Below are 8,173 nucleotides of genomic sequence, written 5' to 3'. Positions count from 1 at the left end.
CTTCCTCCTCCACTTTGCCTGGATGCCAGCATGTTATACTTATAAGAAGCACACGGGATCTTTACAGGAGAGAAGGCAGCTCACCATATTTATTGAAAATACAACAGTTAGCATATGCTTTTCAGTCACACACACACGCAGTCCTGCCAGTTGATGTTTATAGTTACCAGTCTGTTATAGCTCGAGTCAATCTAATGGCCATTTAGATTGAGCACGAGTGAGGAGCTGGGCTCTGTCGGTCGCGATCTGATGCTTTGCAGGACTGAACCCAGAGTTCCATGGCAAAGCCCCCCATCTTTATAGTTGTAAATTTCCATTTGAGTCCATGCATTTTGCAATGCCATCCTGTAATCATCAGTTCTTAAGTCGTGTTACTCTTGGGGTTTTCTGCTGTTATCATTTGAAGTTATTGTCGGGCTTCCCATCGTTATCTCCTATTTGTTGTCTTGCCTTCAGGGGTGCCTGCCTCACCTTTGAGGTCGTCAGTGCTGCTAACATGTTTAGCATCCGATACAATGGATATTTTCTGATTGTCTCCTGGTCTTTCCAAGTCTCTCACTTTTTTCTTGACCATTTGGACATTTGTGATGGCTTTTACACCTTATCTTTTCCTGATGCTTGCATTCCTCATTCACACAAACAGTCTCTGACAGAAACCTTCGAGAATACAAACAGTGTCAGTTTATATTGAGCAAAAGACATCGTAAATTAAGCCTTCCTTTAATCTCCTGAACACAGACACAATACAAGATCCTGTCTCTTACTTACTAAACTTTATAACAGGTCCTAATTGTAATGCATATGGGAAACAGGATCCCAATCTCAGATGGTCATTCCGTTCTGTTATTCAAAAAGGATGGCTGGCAGAAAAGTTTACATCAATTCTTATAGCATATTTATAAAACGCTGCTCCTACAAGTATGGGGGGGGGGTCATAGAGAGCACAGGAGAGACAGGTTCCATTCTCTCAATTCCTGGGCTCAGGCCCACCCCAAGCCAGAGCAGTCATAACAGGGAAAGTCCAGCATTGCCCCTGTATCCTGGGCTGGAGGATGCAGGCTCAGTTGTTCTGGGAGGATAGCATGTTCCCTGTCTAGCCAGCACTGGGAGCTGTAAGAAGCTCAAGCATGCTCAGCAAGGATGGAATATTCAGATATTTTCGCTGCTAAAAATCAACGAAGTCTCTACTGGGCCTGTGCAAATTGTGATTTTTCAAAAGGTTTGGCCACATTTAGGTGGATTTTCACAGGGTCCGCAAAAGACAAATCCCCGACGCAAAAGGACGTTAGAGCAGTTCAAAGAAAAGGTAGCTAAAAAAAATTTAGCGTGGGCAAAACAATTTTTCCCTACCCTGTTTTCAGAAATGGCAGGACCATTTTGACTAACGTTTTCCAAAACAATTCTACCTGAGGCAGACACCTGGCACAGAAAATTTGGCCCAAATGGATAAAGTTTGGCATAGTTATTATAACGAACTGAAAAGTGGGTCTTATAAAGGGGAAGAGTCAAGCAACTTTAATAATAGTTAGTGCTGCTAGCCCTGCCTCTAATAAGAATCTTTTTTTGATGGGCAAGTTGTTCCAGCTGAAAATCTGGGGAAAATGAAATCTGAAGCCACTGTAATATGATTACAGAAAGGTAAGCAGCAGCTAGATTTATTCAACTCACTGCACAAATGTGATATTAAGTGAGTCTCACAGAAAATATCCTTAGATATTAAACAAAGCCTGCTTTTTAGTCTGATGTGATTTAATGAAATTCATGCACTGATATTTAATTTATATATATATATATATAAATAAAAATTAAATATCAACATTTTTTCCTCAAAATACAAGATGATAGCAAATGGATTAGCTTTACAAGTGTACAGGGACGTTTTTTCTACCCAAAGCAAGAACAAAAAGCAAGGCAGTCATTAGGACCAGTGATGCTATACAGAGTTGCAAACATATTCTCATATTCATACAGATAGGGGATACAAGAATCTAGCAGCCAGGTGCTGATATGAGTTCATGTTATTACTGTTGTCATTGAGAGTTACACACTTCACAAAGAAATAACCCCCAGTGTTGACAATTTCCCATTATGTGCAGTCTATTCAAAGTAAAATATCTGACGTGGAAAATATTGAAACATGCAATAAGCAAATTAATAAATACAAAAATTAGTAAGACTTACTGACCAGATTTAATGCCGCCTATTAACATCAGGATTTTATTTAAACTGGTATTTATTATTTGTATTTCAGGAACACCTAGAGACACCAAACAAGATTAAGGCTTCATTGTACAGGACACTGTGTAGTTCTTGCCCTAAAGAGCTTACAATGTAAGTAGGGAAGACAGGCAAAAAGTGGGAGAAAGGAAGTATTATTGTTAGAGTATTGCGGGTCAAAACTTAGAATTTCCTTTATTTTGTTTTCTCTGAATCAGAATGAAAAGTTGAAATTTCCCCCTAAACAAAATTTCCAACAAAAATTGGCTTCTGGTCAATGAAAATGCTTCCATTTTGACTTTTTAAAAAATTATATATTATTCTAGAATATTATTAGAAATTAAAATTTTAAAAGTTATTCAAAATAAAAAAATTGAAACACTCCAATCCAATAAGGTTGAAGCAGATCAAGACTATTTGTTTCAATTTTTTTCTAAACAAAATTTAATCAAAACTGACACATTCACACAGAACATTTACACAAATTAACAATTTCTTTGTGGAAAAATGTTCCATTGGAAAATTTTGATCAGCTCTAATTATTATTAAGATGAGGGAACCTTAATCCTCAAAACCTTCAAGTGGTGCAAATGTGGCGTGTCTAGAACTCAGTATAAATGAAATTAAGGCATAGAGTCCAAATCTGTGCTTCATTAACTTATTAATTGATTGATTCCATTGAAAGATGAACCCAGATCCCAAGTTCAGGTCTAAACTTCCTCAAAGTCCAGAGTTGATCAGATCAGGGTTTTTATTTTGGTGGGGCAGGTTTTTTTTGAGGAGAAGGGATGTTAAAAAAAAAAAAAGTGCCCTTTACTCTCCCTCAGTCCTGGGCTATCTGGTTGCTGGATGCTGAAACATGGGGAACTGAGGCACAAAGATTAAATAATTTTCCCGAAGATAAACAGAGAGTTTATACAGTTTAATTGTATTTGTGTTGGTCCCAAGGTACTAGGGAGTTAAGGTGGATGAGATCTATTGATCTCACAAAACTGGGTGACTGGGCAACAAAATGGCAGATGAAATTCTGTGTTGATAAATGCAAAGTAATACATATTGGAAATGCAATTCTAATAATTCATACAAAACAATGGGGGTCTAAATTATCTGTTACCACTGAAGAAAGATCTTGGAGTCATTGTTGAGAGCTCTCTGAAAACATCTGCTCAATGTGCAATGGTAGTCAAAAAAAGCTAACAGAATATTAGGAACCATTAAGAAAGGGATAGATAGTAGGACAATAAATCCATGGGATGCCCACACCTTGAATATTGCAGGAATTCTTGTCCCCCCCCCCATCTGAAAATAGAAAAAAGTTCAGAGAAGGACAACACAAATGATTAGGGGTATGGAACAGCTTCCATAAAAGGAGAGATTAAAAAGACTGGAATTGTTCAGCTTGGAAAAGAGATGACAAAGGTGGGTATGATAGAGGTCTATAAAATCATGAACGGTGTGAAAAAAGTGAATAAGGCAGTGTTATTTACCTCTCCACATAACACAAAAACCAGGGGCCAACCAATAGGCAACAGGTTTAAAATAAACAAAAGGAAGTCCTTCACACAGTGTACAGTCAACCTGTGGAATTCATTGACAGGGGATGTTGTGAAGGCCAAAAGTATAACTGGGTTCAAAAAAGAATTAGATACGTTCATGGAGGATAGATCCAGGATGAGGATAGAGCCAAGATGGTCAGGACATAACCCCATGCTCCGGGTGTCCCTAAACTTCTGACTGCCGGATGCTGGGACTGGATGAGAGGGGGTGGATCACTCGATAATTGCCCTGTTCTGTTAATTCCCTTTGAAGCATCTGGTATTGGCCACTGTCAGAAAACAGGATACTGGGCTACATGGCCCATTGGTCTGATCCAGTATGGCTGTTCTTATGTTCTCTAACAGGGAGTTTATAACAGAGCCAGGAACTGAATCCAGCTCTCCTGAGTACAGTCCAGTGACTTAACCCTAAGAGTATCCGTCCTTTTCACGGCTGAAGTTCAGCATAGTACTTAAGCACATGCCTAACTTTAAGCACATGACAAAGGATCAGATTTTAGAAATGTTAGAGAGGGAACTGCAGGAAGGCTTGGCAGTGAGGGCAGAATGGGAGGAGGAGTCGAAACAACCCAAATGTTTCTAATCTTTATAAATGGGCAGCATAGTGGAGCGTCCGGTGGTAATCCAGAAAAGGGGTGGGGATAATGTAAGAGGAAAGCTGAGTAGCTCAGTTTTTGCAATGGATAGTTTAAGAGAATAATGGGGATATCAGAGAGCTAGGAAGGGAAGTGAGCCTGCTGGGAGAGGCCAGGGAACCCATTCAGACACCATTGATGATCCAGGATCAAGCCCACAAAAGAAGAGTACTTTCATCTTTTAGCAGTGACATTCACTCACCTTTTGCTTACACGCAATTTTCTTTTGGCCTGTATGCTTGAGGAGATTCTGCTATGATCTATTATGTGATGAGCTTTGCAGTAAGCCGGAGCTACAGCTCTTGGTCCTGCTTTCACTGACAAATTCCAACACCAGAGCAATTTCTTTAAGTGCCACCTGTCCCTGGTTCCTGTAATGGGCTCCAGTAATTACAGCTGACGTTGCACTCATGATTCAATTTTGAAACATTGAAAAGTACAAAATAATGCCTGAAGGATGGAGTTTAAGTTTCTCAAAGAGTATGTTGTGTTAATGGGATTTTTCTTCCCCTAACTCTTAAGCCTTGCTGCAGTGAATTAAAAGAAAAGCTGGCCACACTTTAATGGGAGCATTCAGATCCAGCCTGGAATAATTTTAGATTAAAAACTCACATTTTACAAGGTTTTCTCAGCACTCAAATTCTTGGTTGCCAAAAAAGGAAACATAACATAGAAGTTGCAAGAAAGAAAGTCATCAAGACTGTAAAATTATTTTCATGCCCGCTCCAGAAGGGAGAGGCTGGAGACAGGATGCTGTACATCAGCAGGCAAGGCATAAACAAAGGAAGGGAACTCCAGAGCAGAAGTCTTAGGCCTTTTCAACCCAAGCAGTGCCACACAATCCACTAATCAGGGGGTCCTGAAGGTTAACAGCTGACCCAGTGGTCACAGCACCAGCTGTAGAGGAGGCAGGAGCTATTTCAGATGAACTGCAAAACCTAGCCTTGTTCAGCATGAGGCCCAATGTGCCTGGTGTAATTAACGACGTGCCAGAAGAAAGTTCCACATTGCTATGTACATAGCAAATACCCTGGGGTTGAGTCTCCCATCACCAGTGTAAATCAGGGGTAACTCCACTGATGTCAATGGCCTTTCACTGGTGTAAGCAAGCAAAGAATCAGGACCACAATCTTTCCATGCAAGGACCAGATTCTCTCCTCCAGTCCTCAGTGGAGATGAGAAATCTGCCATTTGGTTTGGAGAGAATCATTTTGTAATGAGAAAACAAACACGAAGAACCGTCTGTTTTCCTATAATCCCCAGGAGGGACCAAGTCAGTCTTGGGTTTGGGGTGGCGAGGGATACACAGCTTCTACTTACCACAACAAAGCACTTGCAAACCTTGTTACTGCCGGATATTGTACTGCAGCATAGTTGTAGCCGGGTTGGTCCCACGATATTAGGCAGACAATTAGGTGAAGGAATATCTTTTATTGGACCAGAGAAGCTTTTGAGCTGCTATGGTGGGAGTACCTTTCCCAGACCTGAAGAAGAAATCTGTGTGGCTTGAAAGCTTGTTTCTCTCACCAAAAGAAGTTGGTCCAAAAAAGCTATTACCTTATCCCCCTGGTTTCTCTTATATTGTGCTGGCTATCACCGTTTTCTTCACTGCTTTCTTACTGTTTCTGCAACCTGTGAATTAATATCTTGCTATACATACCGAGATCCCAGCTTCACAGGATCTGCATGAGCGTCTTCAGTTTAGCTATAGAAAAACCTTGATCTCTAAATCCGCAAACCATAGTTACATGTTTTTAAAGTCATGCTTCACGTGTAGTCTTGTTTTATCCTTTTATGTGTTCAGCATGAGTTTTACAAATTATTTCCTACACTCCAGTTGTTTCAGCATTTTGTTATTTCCCCCCCCACCCCGCCGCCTCCTTTAATCCTCTCTAGTTATATTTTCAAGGAGTTCCTGTAAGTTCATCGATTGCTGCTCTGAAGCCAGTGGCTGAAATGCCAGGGGGTTTGTAGGCAGTGGGGCAGATTGATACATTGGGGCTGTTTTCCATTAGTGTCTTTTAATTTAAGCCCAGGATGTTTGCTAACAACTTTGGGAAACCAAAGAAAGGAACACTGGGCTGTGCCAAAAAGTGCATTGGGATGGATATAATCCTAACAAGGAAACATGGCATGGTGGGACTGTTACACAATATCAGAAGCTGAAGAGGTGACCGAGGCAAATGGTACAGCTGTGTGAACCCTGATGTATTTGGTTTGCATAGGACGTATGAACCAAACCTAGCATATTTCTGGCCTCAGGACAAGATATGGGACCAAATCCAGGTAGTTCACAGAGGGGTTGAGTTCAAAGGGCCTATTCTGATCTCACAGCAGTTTTACACCAATGTAAATCTAGGACATCAATAATCACTACTCTTTATGCTTGTGTAAGAAAAACCAGAATCAAGCCCATACCACTTGGCACACTCTGAGGGCTCTATAAATAAATAATCATTCAAACCTTCAGCCTCAACCAGGTGCCCCAAACACACCTCAGCTCTGCAACCATCCCAGGCCTCTCCAACACAGAAACCATCAGATTCATTACCGACTGAGTAGGCAATGTACAGCCACTGCCCCTACACCCCCAAATGTTCAGCAGGATTTTTACAGGAGCATGGTGGTGACCTGAACAGGTACGCAGCAGATGGGAAACGATACCCTCTAGTGTTGCCTGTTGCTTCGCATGCTGTATGTATTTGAAGTTTTTTAACAACCACAAGCTGTCTGAAATGCCCCATAGTTGTTTGGGTGCCATTGCTAGGGACATCCACTCAAAGGAGTGGCCAACGGGAACGGGATTGTTTCCTTCTTGGTTGCTGGTAGTGGTGTCTTTGAGAGTCCCCTGATGTTCAGGAGGCCTCGTGGAGGGAGCCACCTGTTCTCCAAGTCAATGAGGGTTGAGGGTGGATTGAGCACCCCTGCTCCCTGTAGATTTTAATGCTAACAGTATGAATAGGGTCCCTGGAGCAGTAGCCAGGGATGGCAGCAGGGCGGGGGTAGGCGTTCAAAGGGTACCTGGGAGAGGAGAGGATGATGGGCTGTGCAAACAACTCAGATACCATGGTGATGGGCACTGTATAAGTTCCTGACTAGAACAGACCTTCCCAGGTCTGCCAGATTTTTGTGGACTGGGGCTAACATTTGAGTTGGGAACAGCACCCTGATGGGTTTCATTTGGAGTTCAGCTCTATGGAAGGATTTCACACAACACTAGAGGGGGGTTAAAAAAAAGTGGTCAGTTACTAAATTACACCAACGATACCAAGAAGCCCATAATAAAACATTTATTATCACTATACAGTGAGCACCAGAGACAGGGGCAGGACCTCTGCCGGGGTGCATCGGCATAGCTCCACTGAAGTCAAAGGTGCTATGCCAGTTTACACCAGCTAGATATCCGGCACATAATTAGAGTTTGTGAAACAATAAACATCTTACCTCCCCGCCCCCAATACAGAACTGGCATCTTTCAGGACACAGGGCCATTGCTACATACGTGTTAGCGACTCTGCAATTGCTTCTCCCTCCTGCTTTCATGTCTGTCTTAACAAAGCTTCATCTGAAGCTGGATCTGTTCTTCAGAACTTTCTGTTCAGCAAGTTCTAAGGGTGTTTTGAGAGGCTCTGGAGCTGGAGTTGATGAGTGATGAGAACAGGGAGAATCCTGGAGCATTTCTGTAAGAGAATATTAGATTTATCAGAACAGAAAATTATTAAAAGGGAAAGGTCCATTTAAGATCACCAGCACAAAGTCCAAGGG

The 8,173-nt window shown here is 41.6% G+C and overlaps 1 long non-coding RNA gene across 1 annotated transcript in view; it reads right to left on the bottom strand.

The window, feature by feature from the left end:
- Positions 1 to 254: 254 nt before the first annotated feature.
- Positions 255 to 8,173, bottom strand: part of LOC141999443 (uncharacterized) — a 90,063-nt gene continuing 82,144 nt past the window's right edge. Inside the window, exons 2-3 of the long non-coding RNA XR_012642010.1 lie at positions 7,853 to 8,088; positions 255 to 657 (exon numbers count right to left, since the gene is read on the bottom strand). This is a non-coding gene — a long non-coding RNA (uncharacterized LOC141999443). The remainder of the gene's footprint in view (positions 658 to 7,852; positions 8,089 to 8,173) is intronic.

The sequence above is a fragment of the Natator depressus genome, chromosome 15, assembly GCF_965152275.1.
Source record: "Natator depressus isolate rNatDep1 chromosome 15, rNatDep2.hap1, whole genome shotgun sequence".
Lineage (NCBI taxonomy): Eukaryota > Metazoa > Chordata > Testudines > Cheloniidae > Natator > Natator depressus.
The sequence above is the reverse complement of the archived record's forward strand: the minus strand, read 5'-3'. Positions and strand labels throughout refer to the sequence as shown.